At 43.6% G+C, this 15,166-nt stretch overlaps 5 non-coding genes across 5 annotated transcripts; all 5 read right to left on the reverse strand.

The window, feature by feature from the left end:
- Positions 1-430: 430 nt before the first annotated feature.
- On the reverse strand, positions 431-504 carry TRNAI-AAU (transfer RNA isoleucine (anticodon AAU)). The gene has a single exon. It is a non-coding gene; the product is annotated as a tRNA-Ile (tRNA).
- A 3,591-nt stretch (positions 505-4,095) lies between these two features.
- Positions 4,096-4,169, reverse strand: TRNAI-AAU (transfer RNA isoleucine (anticodon AAU)). Its single transcript has one exon. It is a non-coding gene; the product is annotated as a tRNA-Ile (tRNA).
- A 3,590-nt stretch (positions 4,170-7,759) lies between these two features.
- Positions 7,760-7,833, reverse strand: TRNAI-AAU (transfer RNA isoleucine (anticodon AAU)). Its single transcript has one exon. It is a non-coding gene; the product is annotated as a tRNA-Ile (tRNA).
- Positions 7,834-11,425: 3,592 nt separating this feature from the next.
- TRNAI-AAU (transfer RNA isoleucine (anticodon AAU)) lies at positions 11,426-11,499 on the reverse strand. The gene has a single exon. It is a non-coding gene; the product is annotated as a tRNA-Ile (tRNA).
- Positions 11,500-15,092: 3,593 nt separating this feature from the next.
- Positions 15,093-15,166, reverse strand: TRNAI-AAU (transfer RNA isoleucine (anticodon AAU)). Its single transcript has one exon. It is a non-coding gene; the product is annotated as a tRNA-Ile (tRNA).

Consider the following 15,166-nt stretch of genomic DNA (forward strand, 5'->3'; position numbering starts at 1 on the left):
TCACTTCACCTTCGCCTTCAGTGTATCTTTCTGCCCTCTTAAGAGACACACCCCCTTGTAGCCACTTCTATACTTCTGTCACCTAATTATTTTCCTATCCTTTCCCCTGTAACGTTGCTGATCCTAGCTATAGCATCACTATCCAGAATCTGTTCACCTGAGTTATGTTCCTCTTATCCCCACGCATCTAATAATCAGCTCTTGGTCTCCCTCCACCTCTCAGGAGAGTCTGAGGCAGTGTCTCCTTCTTGGAGAGACAATCCCTTGCACTTGTGTTGTTCTACTGGCGCTGCCGGCTTGAGCTTTGGTCAGCAGTGGCAAAAGAAGGACTAATGGAAAGTGAACGTATACTGGAGCAACAGAGTGTATGGATTTATAAGAGCTTGATTAAATGAGAAAAAAAGAGTTTAGTTGAGAGAAAAATGCAACCTGGCCGGTACGGGGATCGAACCCGCGACCTTGGCGTCATTAGCACCACGCTCTAACCAACTGAGCTAACCAGCCATGAGTACTACAGACATCCTTTTTCCTTGTAATGCAGATAGATAGAAGAGTTGGTCTCACTATCGCAATTCCTTCATACTTTTCTCCTTCCGGCCCCTGTCTGGATTACAATAACAAGAGCTGTGGAGTGCTGCACGCCAGCCTCAGTGCCTCTTATTTCACTCAATCTCACTGTGTGCTGTGATATCTTTGTAACATCGCTTGTTGCCGGAAAAAAAGGAAAGGAGGGATAGTATTTTTATTCTTTTACAACAAAACCCAAAATGCATCGGCTTGCTTGGTCATTAAGTTTACAAGGCCAGCTGCTTTTGAGATATTATAATTATAGTGGTTATTCGGCGTTGGAGGTAAGAGAGTTTTTTTTAGGTCTGGCCGTTCCTTCTGCTTCAAATTACTTGAGCTCATGTCAACAAAGTAACAACAAAACATAGCCAACGGTTCGTTGCTCAAGCCTTCCCTACTGCGCCTTCCCATTTCTCTCCTGCCAACCACAGTGCAGGAAATCTGAATTTGCATTTGCGCGAAGAGACGTACAACACAAGAAGGCGCGCTTTCGTGCGCCGGGCACCACCCGGCCTGTGCATTCCTCACTGTCGTGAGATCAGTTTACTCAGCAGAGCATGACGCTGCAATTGGTTAGTAGGGCAGGCCTGACCAGAATAGTATATTTGGGGTCATGTATTTGATTGCATTTTTAAAACAGTAACAGAACTTAACTGCAATGTTTAAATAGGTTGAGACATATTTAAACAGTGTCAATTTAATAGAAGAATTGTGGACAATTCAGAGGGGAGGCACCAATGTTTTTTTTTCCCATTGGGTGGATGCGGCATTAAAGAGTTTGAAGACCACTGGTCTAAGTGGACACTAATACACCTGGATGCTCCTGAATTCCTCGCAACAGATGCCAGCAAACCTGGCCGGAGAGCTACTGTTTTGGACTGATCCTGTCGATTCAAGTGGTCTTTCCTAGAGAGTCGGAGGTCATGGAAATAGATGGAGTTGATGGTAATCTTCAGGGCTTTGAAGTTTTCCCATCATCATCTGTCTCAAAAGAATTTGCTAGTAAAGACAGAGAATAAGCTAGCTGTCTTTTACATTAACCAACAGTGAAGCATGCATTCAAAATCCCTCAATGTAATAGCAGAACAATTGGGTTATTGGGCAGAGATCAACCTGATGCACACGTCGGCAGTACACATCAAGGGCACCGACAATGTGATGGCAGACAGCTGGAGGTTTCCAAATTTGCTGGAGTTGACGTTATCCAGGTCGTTGTTTTGAGAGATATGCCGAGAGTTTGTGAAACCCTTTCTGGATCTCTTTTCAAACAAGGACAATGCTCATCTTTGTGGATTCTGATCCAGGCTTCCGGAACAAGGAGTCTAGGTAGTGGACGTATTGGTGATAAAGTGGTTGAGAAGTCTCCTTTATACATTCCCCCACTTTTTATTGATCCAGATGGTTCTCTTCAAGTCTCAGCAGGGGGGAGGGAACTTTATTCTTGTGGGCCCTTATTGGCCAGAGATGTCATGGTTTCCTCTTCTGAACCCCTGGCTCTTCTACCTCCTTGGGTACTGCTCAAGTGTGTCTCTCTCAGAACGTCGTCCCTGACCTTCTTGCTCCAACTCACTCTATCGCTTTGGAGGTTGAGAAGTCTGGACTGCTAGCAAAGGGTCTTTCCTCTTCCTTAGTGGAGTTAATTCAGCCCTCCAGCAGGCCTTCTACTTCGAAGTCTTACTCAAAGAACTGGAAGTCTTTTGAGACGTGATGTTCTGCTCATGATCTTTTGGCACCTAACTGTAGTTTGTCTGCTATTTTGCATTTTCTTCTGAATGGGTTTCACTTGAATCTCTTTCCACTCTGAAAGCTCATTGCTTTGCGATAAAGGTTTTTAGGGACTTATCTGTACCTTCGAAGATGTTACAATCTTTGGTGTCTAGACTGTTCTGATCTTTTGTCAATTGTAAGACCAGTTGAAAAATCCCTTTTCTCCAACTCAGAATCTTCCTACTCTTTTATAGGCTTTGCAATTTTCTCTCTTTGAGGATCTGGATACTGTAGACATAAAGATTGTTTCCTATAAAGTTATTTTCCTATTTCCTATCACCTTGCTGAGAACAATTGGGGAGCTGGGAGCCTTAAAATGCTGTCCTCTCTTCATTTGATACTTTGGAAGATGGGGTAACTTTAAGGCCTAGTCTTACCTTTGCTGCAAAGGTTAAGTCTATTTTTGATAGATCTTAGGAAATAATTCTTCCTTCTTTCATTCCCTCTCCTTCCTCTCTGGAGGAACATTTTCTGAATACACTTGATGTGTAAAGAGCTCTTTTCATTCATGTCACCAGGCCTCTGCAGTTCAGGAAACCGACTCCTTGTTTTTGACTTTTGGACAGCCTGGAAAAGACAAGAAGGTAACTTTTATGACTCTGAGTAGGTGGATTAAGTTGTCAATTTTTCTGGCTTTGCAAGGCTTTTTAGAATATCTTCCAGTTCAGGGATGGTCTACGAGAGGAATGGCCACCTCCTGGGTTGAATTCCAGTGAGTACCAATCTAGGAAATTCCTAGGGTGGCTACTTGGTCCTCAGATCATACATTTGTCAAGCATTATGGCTTAATAATTTTTCTGTTTAGCATTTGAGTACCAATGTTTTGAACTCTGCATTACCCTTAGTCCATCTTGTCTTTGTCACAAACATTACATCCTGCCCACCTTCCCATCAGTCCTTTGGCAAGGGCTTGGCACCCAGGTTGGGTGCATGGGGCTAGCATTTAAGGATCCTCCTGTTCTTTCTTCCTGTTGGAAGGTGACGTCACCTTACTTTGTAATGACTGTCACAAGGACGCAATGGACTAAGGCTAATGAAGATTACCAATAAGTAACCAACGCATCACCATTCTTTCTGAATGTGCGTGGCTCATTCCGCAGGACTTGTTCTTTGTATGATTCCTGGATTTTCAGAAGCCCTTTGATGGCAGCACCCCCACACTGAAAATTGTTTCAGCACCACTGTACAAGGGTCAGTTGTCATGCTCATCTGCGGCGTAAATTTGCATTGAAGTAGACTAACTCCCCAGGCCTTGTCTTTTGCTCAATTTGCCTTTGTGAGTTTTCTCTCAATCACTGTCGACTTCCTTTGATCTTTCTTTCTTCTTTCACTTCACCTTCGCCTTCAGTGTATCTTTCGGCCCTCTTAAGAGACACACCCCCTTGTAGCCACTTCTATACTTCTGTCACCTAATTATTTTCCTATCCTTTGCCCTGTAACGTTGCTGATCCTAGCTATAGCATCACTATCCAGAATCTGTTCACCTGAGTTATGTTCCTCTTATCCCCACGCATCTAATAATCAGCTCTTGGTCTCCCTCCACCTCTCACGAGACATAGTCTGAGGCAGTGTCTCCATCTTGGAGAGACAATCCCTTGCACTTGTGTTGTTCTACTGGCGCTGCCGGCTTGAGCTTTGGTCAGCAGTGGCAAAAGAAGGACTAATGGAAAGTGAACGTATACTGGAGCAACAGAGTGTATGGATTTATAAGAGCTTGATTAAATGAGAAAAAAAGAGTTTAGTTGAGAGAAAAATGCAACCTGGCCCGTACGGGGATCGAACCCGCGACCTTGGCGTTATTAGCACTACGCTCTAACCAACTGAGCTAACCGGCCATGCACACTACAGATATACTTTTTCCTTGTAATGTAGATAGATTGAAGAGTTGGTCTCACTATCGCAATTCCTTCATACTTTTCTCCTTCCGCCCCCTGTCTGGATTACAATAACAAGAGCTGTGGAGTGCTGCACGCCAGCCTCAGTGCCTCTTCTTTCACTCAATCTCACTGTGTGCTGTGATATCTTTGTAACATCGCTTGTTGCCGGAAAAAAAGTAAAGGATGGATAGTATTTTTATTCTTTTACAACAAAACCCAAAATGCATCGGCTTGCTTGCTCATTAAGTTTACAAGGCCAGCTGCTTTTGAGATATTATAATTATAGTGGTTATTCGGCGTTGGAGGTAAGAGAGTTTTTTTTAGGTCTGGCCGTTCCTTCTGCTTCAAATTACTTGAGCTCATGTCAACAAAGTAACAACAAAACATAGCCAACGGTTCGTTGCTCAAGCCTTCCCTACGGCGCCTTCCCATGTCTCTCCTGCCGACCACAGTGCAGGAAATCTGAGTTTGCATTTGCGCGAAGAGACGTACAACACAAGAAGGCGCGCTTTCGTGCACCGGCAACCACCCGGCCTGTGCATTCCTCACTGTCGTGAGATCAGTTTACTCAGCAGAGCATGACGCTGCAATTGGTTAGTAGGGCAGGCCTGACCAGAATAGTATATTTGGGGTCATGTATTTGATTGCATTTTTAAAACAGTAACAGAACTTAACTGCAATGTTTAAATACGTCTAGACATATTTAAACAGTGTCAATTTAATAGAAGAATTGTGGACAATTCAGAGGGGAGGCACCAATTTTTTTTTTCCCATTGGGTGGATGCGGCATTAAAGAGTTTGAAGACCACTGGTCTAAGTGGACACTAATACACCTGGATGCTCCTGAATTCCTCGCAACAGATGCCAGCAAACCTGGCTGGAGAGCTACTGTGTTGGACTGATCCTGTCAATTCAAGTGGTCTTTCCTAGAGAGTCGGAGGTCATGGAAATAGATGGAGTTGATGGTAACCTACAGGGCTTTGAAGTTTTCCCATCATCATCTGTCTCAAAAAAATGTGCTAGTAAAGACAGAGAATAAGGTAGCTGTCTTTTACATTAACCAACAGTGAAGCATGCATTCAAAATCCTTCAATGCAATAGCAGAACAATTGGGTTATTGGGCAGAGATCAACCTGTTGCACACGTCGGCAGTACACATCAAGGGAACCGACAATGTGATGGCAGACAGCTGGAGGTTTCCAAATTTGCTGGAGTTGACGTTATCCAGGTCGTTGTTTTGAGAGATATGCCGAGAGTTTGTGAAACCCTTTCTGGATCTCTTTTCAAACAAGGACAATGCTCATCTTTGTCGATTCTGATCCAGGCTTCCGGAACAAGGAGCCTAGGTAGTGGACGTATTGGTGATAAAGTGGCTGAGAAGTCTCCTTTATACATTCCCCCACTTTTTATTGATCCAGATGGTTCTCTTCAAGTCTCAGCAGGGGGAGGGAACTTTATTCTTGTGGGCCCTTATTGGCCAGAGATGTCATGGTTTCCTCTTCTGAACCCCTGGCTCTTCTACCTCATTGGGTACTGCTCAAGTGTGTCTCTGTCAGAACGTCGTCCCTGACCTTCTTGCTCCAACTCACTCTATTGCTTTGGAGGTTGAGAAGTCTGGACTGCTAGCAAAGGGTCTTTCCTTTTCCTTAGTGGAGTTAATTCAGCACTCCAGCAGGCCTTCTACTTCGAAGTCTTACTCAAAGAACTGGAAGTCTTTTGAGACGTGATGTTCTGCTCATGATCTTTTGGCCCCTACCTGTAGTTTGTCTGCTATTTTGCATTTTCTTCTGAATGGGTTTCACTTGAATCTCTTTCCACTCTGAAAGCTCATTGCTTTGCGATAAAGGTTTTTAGGGACTTTTCTGTACCTTCGTCGATGTTACAGTCTTTGGTGTCTAGACTGTTCTGATCTTTTGTCAATTGTAAGACCAGTTGAAAAATCCCTTTCTCCAACTCATAATCTTCCTACTCTTTTATCGGCTTTGCAATTTTATCTCTTTGAGGATCTGGATACTGTAGACATAAAGATTGTTTCCTATAAAGTTATTTTCCTATTTCCTATCACCTTGCTGAGAACAATTGGGGAGCTGGGAGCCTTAAAATGCTGTCCTCTCTTCATTTGATACTTTGGAAGATGGGGTAACTTTAAGGCCTAGCCTTACCTTTGCTGCAAAGGTTAAATCTATTTTTGATAGATCTTAGGAAATAATTCTTCCTTCTTTCATTCCCTCTCCTTCCTCTCGGGAGGAACATTTGCTGAATACACTTGATGTTTAAAGAGCTCTTTTCATTCATGTCACCAGGCCTCTGTAGTTCAGGAAAACCGACTCCTTGTTTGTGACTTTTGGACAGCCTGGAAAAGACAAGAAGGTGACTTTTATGACTCTGAGTAGGTGGATTAAGTTGTCAATTTTTCTGGCTTTGCAAGGCTTTTTAGAATATCTTCCAGTTCAGGGATGGTCTACGAGAGGAATGGCCACCTCCTGGGTTGAATTCCAGTGAGTAACAATCTAGGAAATTCCTAGGGTGGCTACTTGGTCCTCAGAGCATAGATTTGTCAAGCATTATGGCTTAATAATTTTTCGGTTTTGCATTTGAGTACCAATGCTTTGAACTCTGCATTACCCTTAGTCCATCTTGTCTTTGTCACAAACATTACATCCTGCCCACCTTCCCATCAGTCCTTTGGCAAGGGCTTGGCACCCAGGTTGGGTGCATGGGGCTAACATTTAAGGATCCTCCTGTTGTTTCTTCCTGTTGGAAGGTGACATCACCTTACTTTGTAATGAATGTCACAAGGACGCAATGGACTAAGGCTAATGAAGATTACCAATAAGTAACCAACGCATCACCACTCTTTCTGAATGTGCGTGGCTCATTCCGCAGGACTAGTTCTTTGTATGATTCCTGGATTTTCAGAAGCCCTTTGATGGCAGCACCCCCACACTGAAAATTGTTTCAGCACCACTGTACAAGGGTCAGTTGTCATGCTCATCTGCGGCGTAAATTTGCATTGAAGTAGTCTAACTCCCTAGGCCTTGTCTTTTGCTCAATTTGCCTTTGTGAGTTTTCTCTCAATCACTGTCGACTTCCTTTGATCTTTCTTTCTTCTTTCACTTCACCTTCGCCTTCAGTGTATCTTTCGGCCCTCTTAAGAGACACACCCCCTTGTAGCCACTTCTATACTTCTGTCACCTAATTATTTTCCTATCCTTTCCCCTGTAACGTTGCTGATCCTAGCTATAGCATCACTATCCAGAATCTGTTCACCTGAGTTAAGTTTCTCTTATCCCCACGCATCTAATAATCAGCTCTTGGTCTCCCTCCACCTCTCACGAGACATAGTCTGAGGCAGTGTCTCCATCTTGGAGAGACAATCCCTTGCACTTGTGTTGTTCTGCTGGCGCTGCCGGCTTGAGCTTTGGTCAGCAGTGGCAAAAGAAGGACTAATGGAAAGTGAACGTATACTGGAGCAACAGAGTGTATGGATTTATAAGAGCTTGATTAAATGAGAAAAAAAGAGTTTAGTTGAGAGAAAAAATGCAACCTGGCCCGTACGGGGATCGAACCCACGATCTTGGCGTTATTAGCACCACGCTCTAACCAACTGAGCTAACCGGCCATGAGTACTAAAGATACCCTTTTTCCATGTAATGCAGATAGATGGAAGAGTTGGTCTCACTATCGCAATTCCTTCATACTTTTCTCCATCCGCCCCCTGTCTGGATTACAATAACAAGAGCTGTGGAGTGCTGCACGCCAGCCTCAGTGCCTCTTCTTTCACTCAATCTCACTGTGTGCTGTGATATCTTTGTAACATCGCTTGTTGCCAGAAAAAAAGGAAAGGAGGGATAGTATTTTTATTCTTTTACAACAAAACCCAAAATGCATCGGCTTGCTTGCTCATTAAGTTTACAAGGCCAGCTGCTTTTGAGATATTATAATTATAGTGGTTATTCGGCGTTGGAGGTAAGAGAGTATTTTTTAGGTCTGGCCGTTCCTTCTGCTTCAAATTACTTGAGCTCATGTCAACAAAGTAACAACAAAACATAGCCAACGGTTCGTTGCTCAAGCATTCCCTACTGCGCCTTCCCATGTCTCTCCTGCCGACCACAGTGCAGGAAATCTGAGTTTACATTTGCTCGAAGAGACGTACAATACAAGAAGGCGCGCTTTCGTGCGCCGGGCACCACCCGGCCTGTGCATTCCTCACTGTCGTGAGATCAGTTTACTCAGCAGAGCATGACGCTGCAATTGGTTAGTAGGGCAGGCCTGACCAGAATAGTATATTTGGGGTCATGTATTTGATTGCATTTTTAAAACAGTAACAGAACTTAACTGCAATGTTTAAATAGGTCTAGACATATTTAAACAGTGTCAATTTAATAGAAGAATTGTGGACAATTCAGAGGGGAGGCACCAATGTTTTTTTTTCCCATTGGGTGGATGCGGCATTAAAGAGTTTGAAGACCACTGGTCTAAGTGGACACTAATACACCTGGATGCTCCTGAATTCCTCGCAACAGATGCCAGCAAACCTGGCTGGAGAGCTACTGTGTTGGACTGATCCTGTCGATTCAAGTGGTCTTTCCTAGAGAGTCAGAGGTCATGGAAATAGATGGAGTTGATGGTAATCTTCAGGGCTTTGAAGTTTTCCCATCATCATCTGTCTCAAAAAAATGGGCTAGTAAAGACAGAGAATAAGGTAGCTGTCTTTTACATTAACCAACAGTGAAGCATGCATTCAAAATCCCTCAATGCAATAGCAGAACAATTGGGTTATTGGGCAGAGATCAACCTGTTGCACACGTCGGCAGTACACATCAAGGGCACCGACAATGTGATGGCAGACAGCTGGAGGTTTCCAAATTTGCTGGAGTGGACGTTATCCAGGTCGTTGTTTTGAGAGATATGCCGAGAGTTTGTGAAACCCTTTCTGGATCTCTTTTCAAACAAGGACAATGCTCATCTTTGTCGATTCTGATCCAGGCTTCCGGAACAAGGAGCCTAGGTAGTGGACGTATTGGTGATAAAGTGGCTGAGAAGTCTCCTTTATACATTCCCCCACTTTTTATTGATCCAGATGGTTCTCTTCAAGTCTCAGCAGGGGCGAGGGAACTTTATTCTTGTGGGCCCTTATTGGCCAGAGATGTCATGGTTTCCTCTTCTGAGCCCCTGGCTCTTCTACCTCCTTGGGTACTGCTCAAGTGTGTCTCTCTCAGAACGTCGTCCCTGACCTTCTTGCTCCAACTCACTCTATCGCTTTGGAGGTTGAGAAGTCTGGACTGCTAGCAAAGGGTCTTTCCTCTTCCTTAGTGGAGTTAATTCAGCACTCCAGCAGGCCTTCTATTCGAAGTCTTACTCAAAGAACTGGAAGTCTTTTGAGACGTGATGTTCTGCTCATGATCTTTTGGCACCTACCTGTAGTTTGTCTGCTATTTTGCATTTTCTTCTGAATGGGTTTCACTTGAATCTCTTTCCACACTGAAAGCTCATTGCTTTGCGATAAAGGTTTTTAGGGACTTTTCTGTACCTTCGAAGATGTTACAATCTTTGGTGTCTAGACTGTTCTGATCTTTTGTCAATTGTAAGACCAGTTGAAAAATCCCTTTTCTCCAACTCAGAATCTTCCTACTCTTTTATAGGCTTTGCAATTTTATCTCTTTGAGGATCTGGATACTGTAGACATAAAGATTGTTTCCTATAAATTTATTTTCCTATTTCCTATCACCTTGCTGAGAACAATTTGCGAGCTGGGAGCCTTAAAATGCTGTCCTCTCTTCATTTGATACTTTGGAAGATGGGGTAACTTTAAGGCCTAGCCTTACCTTTGCTGCAAAGGTTAAGTCTATTTTTGATAGATCTTAGGAAATAATTCTTCCTTCTTTCATTCCCTCTCCTTCCTCTCCGGAGGAATATTTTCTGAATACACTTGATGTTTAAAGAGCTCTTTTCATTCATGTCACCAGGCCTCTGCAGTTCAGGAAAACCGACTCCTTGTTTGTGAATTTTGGACAGCCTGGAAAAGACAAGAAGGTGACTTTTATGACTCTGAGTAGGTGGATTAAGTTGTCAATTTTTCTGGCTTTGCAAGGCTTTTTAGAATATCTTCCAGTTCAGGGATGGTCTACGAGAGGAATGGCCACCTCCTGGGTTGAATTCCAGTGAGTAACAATCTAGGAAATTCCTAGGTTGGCTAATTGGTCCTCAGAGCTTACATTTGTCAAGCATTATGGCTTAATAATTTTTCTGTTTTGCATTTGAGTACCAATGTTTTGAACTCTGCATTACCCTTAGTCCATCTTGTCTTTGTCACAAACATTACATCCTGCCCACCTTCCCATCAGTCCTTTGGCAAGGGCTTGGCACCCAGGTTGGGTGCATGGGGCTAGCATTTAAGGATCCTCCTGTTCTTTCTTCCTGTTGGAAGGTGACATCACCTTACTTTGTAATGACTGTCACAAGGACGCAATGGACTAAGGCTAATGAAGATTACCAATAAGTAACCAACGCATCACCACTCTTTCTGAATGTGCGTGGCTCATTCCGCAGGACTAGTTCTTTGTATGATTCCTGGATTTTCAGAAGCCCTTTGATGGCAGCACCCCCACACTGAAAATTGTTTCAGCACCACTGTACAAGGGTCAGTTGTCATGCTCATCTGCGGCGTAAATTTGCATTGAAGTAGTCTAACTCCCCAGGCCTTGTGTTTTGCTCAATTTGCCTTTGTGAGTTTTCTCTCAATCACTGTCGACTTCCTTTGATCTTTCTTTCTTCTTTCACTTCACCTTCGCCTTCAGTGTATCTTTCGGCCCTCTTAAGAGACACACCCCCTTGTAGCCACTTCTATACTTCTGTCACCTAATTATTTTCCTATCCTTTCCCCTGTAACGTTGCTGATCCTAGCTATAGCATCACTATCCAGAATCTGTTCACCTGAGTTATGTTCCTCTTATCCCCACGCATCTAATAATCAGCTCTTGGTCTCCCTCCACCTCTCACGAGACATAGTCTGAGGCAGTGTCTCCATCTTGGAGAGACAATCCCTTGCACTTGTGTTGTTCTACTGGCGCTGCCGGCTTGAGCTTTGGTCAGCAGTGGCAAAAGAAGGACTAATGGAAAGTGAACGTATACTGGAGCAACAGAGTGTATGGATTTATAAGAGCTTGATTAAATGAGAAAAAAAGAGTATAGTTGAGAGAAAAAATGCAACATGGCCCGTACGGGGATCGAACCCATGACCTTGGCGTTATTAGCACCACACTCTAACCAACTGAGCTAACCAGCCATGAGGACTAAAGATATCCTTTTTCCATGTAATGCAGATAGATAGAAGAGTTGGTCTCACTATCGCAATTCCTTCATACTTTTCTCCTTCCGCCCCCTGTCTGGATTACAATAACAAGAGCTGTGGAGTGCTGCACGCCAGCCTCAGTGCCTCTTCTTTCACTCAATCTCACTGTGTGCTGTGATATCTTTGTAACATCGCTTGTTGCCGGAAAAAAAGGAAAGGAGGGATAGTATTTTTATTCTTTTACAACAAAACCCAAAATGCATCGGCTTGCTTGGTCATTAAGTTTACAAGGCCAGCTGCTTTTGAGATATTATAATTATAGTGGTTATTCGGCGTTGGAGGTAAGAATTTTTTTTTTAGGTCTGGCCGTTCCTTCTGCTTCAAATTACTTGAGCTCATGTCAACAAAGTAACAACAAAACATAGCCAACGGTTCGTTGCTCAAGCCTTCCCTACTGCGCCTTCCCATGTCTCTCCTGCCGACCACAGTGCAGGAAATCTGAGTTTGCATTTGCGCGAAGAGACGTACAACACAAGAAGGCGCGCTTTTGTGCGCCGGGCACCACCCGGCCTGTGCATTCCTCACTGTCGTGAGATCAGTTTACTCAGCAGAGCATGACGCTGCAATTGGTTAGTAGGGCAGGCCTGACCAGAATAGTATATTTGGGGTCATGAATTTGATTGCATTTTTAAAACAGTAACAGAACTTAACTGCAATGTTTAAATAGGTGTAGACATATTTAAACAGTGTCAATTTAATAGAAGAATTGTGGACAATTCAGAGGGGAGGCACCAATGTTTTTTTTTCCCATTGGGTGGATGCGGCATTAAAGAGTTTGAAGACCACTGGTCTAAGTGGACACTAATACACCGGGATGCTCCTGAATTCCTCGCAACAGATGCCAGCAAACCTGGCTGGAGAGCTACTGTGTTGGACTGATCCTGTCGATTCAAGTGGTCTTTCCTAGAGAGTCGGAGGTCATGGAAATAGATGGAGTTGATGGTAATCTTCAGGGCTTTGAAGTTTTCCCATCATCATCTGTCTCAAAAAAATGTGCCAGTAAAGACAGAGAATAAGGTAGCTGTCTTTTACATTAACCAACAGTGAAGCATGCATTCAAAATCCCTCAATACAATAGCAGAACAATTGGGTTATTGGGCAGAGATCAACCTGTTGCACACGTCGGCAGTACACATCAAGGGCACCGTCAATGTGATGGCAGACAGCTGGAGGTTTCCAAATTTGCTGGAGTTGACGTTATCCAGGTCGTTGTTTTGAGAGATATGCCGAGAGTTTGTGAAACCCTTTCTGGATCTCTTTTCAAACAAGGACAATGCTCATCTTTGTCGATTCTGATCCAGGCTTCCGGAACAAGGAGCCTAGGTAGTGAACGTATTGGTGATAAAGTGGCTGAGAAGTCTCCTTTATACGTTCCCCCACTTTTTATTGATCCAGATGGTTCTCTTCAAGTCTCAGCAGGGGCGAGGGAACTTTATTCTTGTGGGCCCTTATTGGCCAGAGATGTCATGGTTTCCTCTTCTGAACCCCTGGCTCTTCTACCTCCTTGGGTACTGCTCAAGTGTGTCTCTCTCAGAACGTCATCCCTGACCTTCTTGCTCCAACTCACTCTATCGCTTTGGAGGTTGAGAAGTCTGGACTGCTAGCAAAGGGTCTTTCCTCTTCCTTAGTGGAGTTAATTCAGCACTCCAGCAGGCCTTCTACTTCGAAGTCTTACTCAAAGAACTGGAAGTCTTTTGAGACGTGATGTTCTGCTCATGATCTTTTGGCACCTACCTGTAGTTTGTCTGCTATTTTGCATTTTCTTCTGAATGGATTTCACTTGAATCTCTTTCCACACTGAAAGCTCATTGCTTTGCGATAAAGGTTTTTAGGGACTTTTCTGTACCTTCGAAGATGTTACAATCTTTGGTGTCTAGACTGTTCTGATCTATTGTCAATTGTAAGACCAGTTGAAAAATCCCTTTTCTCCAACTCAGAATCTTCCTACTCTTTTATAGGCTTTGCAATTTTATCTCTTTGAGGATCTGGATACTGTAGACATAAAGATTGTTTCCTATAAATTTATTTTCCTATTTCCTATCACCTTGCTGAGAACAATTTGCGAGCTGGGAGCCTTAAAATGCTGTCCTCTCTTCATTTGATACTTTGGAAGATGGGGTAACTTTAAGGCCTAGCCTTACCTTTGCTGCAAAGGTTAAGTCTATTTTTGATAGATCTTAGGAAATAATTCTTCCTTCTTTCATTCCCTCTCCTTCCTCTCCGGAGGAATATTTTCTGAATACACTTGATGTTTAAAGAGCTCTTTTCATTCATGTCACCAGGCCTCTGCAGTTCAGGAAAACCGACTCCTTGTTTGTGACTTTTGGACAGCCTGGAAAAGACAAGAAGGTGACTTTTATGACTCTGAGTAGGTGGATTAAGTTGTCAATTTTTCTGGCTTTGCAAGGCTTTTTAGAATATCTTCCAGTTCAGGGATGGTCTACGAGAGGAATGGCCACCTCCTGGGTTGAATTCCAGTGACTAACAATCTAGGAAATTCCTAGGTTGGCTAATTGGTCCTCAGAGCTTACATTTGTCAAGCATTATGGCTTAATAATTTTTCTGTTTTGCATTTTAGTACCAATGTTTTGAACTCTGCATTACCCTTAGTCCATCTTGTCTTTGTCACAAACATTACATCCTGCCCACCTTCCCATCAGTCCTTTGGCAAGGGCTTGGCACCCAGGTTGGGTGCATGGGGCTAGCATTTAAGGATCCTCCTGTTCTTTCTTCCTGTTGGAAGGTGACATCACCTTACTTTGTAATGACTGTCACAAGGACGCAATGGACTAAGGCTAATGAAGATTACCAATATGTAACCAACGCATCACCACTCTTTCTGAATGTGCGTGGCTCATTCCGCAGGACTAGTTCTTTGTATGATTCCTGGATTTTCAGAAGCCCTTTGATGGCAGCACCCCCACACTGAAAATTGTTTCAGCACCACTGTACAAGGGTCAGTTGTCATGCTCATCTGCGGCGTAAATTTGCATTGAAGTAGTCTAACTCCCCAGGCCTTGTGTTTTGCTCAATTTGCCTTTGTGAGTTTTCTCTCAATCACTGTCGACTTCCTTAGATCTTTCTTTCTTCTTTCACTTCACCTTCGCCTTCAGTGTATCTTTCGGCCCTCTTAAGAGACACACCCCCTTGTAGCCACTTCTATACTTCTGTCACCTAATTATTTTCCTATCCTTTCCCCTGTAACGTTGCTGATCCTAGCTATAGCATCACTATCCAGAATCTGTTCACCTGAGTTATGTTCCTCTTATCCCCACGCATCTAATAATCAGCTCTTGGTCTCCCTCCACCTCTCACGAGACATAGTCTGAGGCAGTGTCTCCATCTTGGAGAGACAATCCCTTGCACTTGTGTTGTTCTACTGGCGCTGCCGGCTTGAGCTTTGGTCAGCAGTGGCAAAAGAAGGACTAATGGAAAGTGAACGTATACTGGAGCAACAGAGTGTATGGATTCATAAGAGCTTGATTTAATGAGAAAAAAAGAGTATAGTTGAGAGAAAAAATGCAACATGGCCCGTACGGGGATCGAACCCATGACCTTGGCGTTATTAGCACCACACTCTAACCAACTGAGCTAACCAGCC

The sequence above is a fragment of the Pleurodeles waltl genome, chromosome 12 (assembly GCF_031143425.1).
Source record: "Pleurodeles waltl isolate 20211129_DDA chromosome 12, aPleWal1.hap1.20221129, whole genome shotgun sequence".
In the NCBI taxonomy this organism is placed as follows: Eukaryota; Metazoa; Chordata; class Amphibia; order Caudata; family Salamandridae; genus Pleurodeles; species Pleurodeles waltl.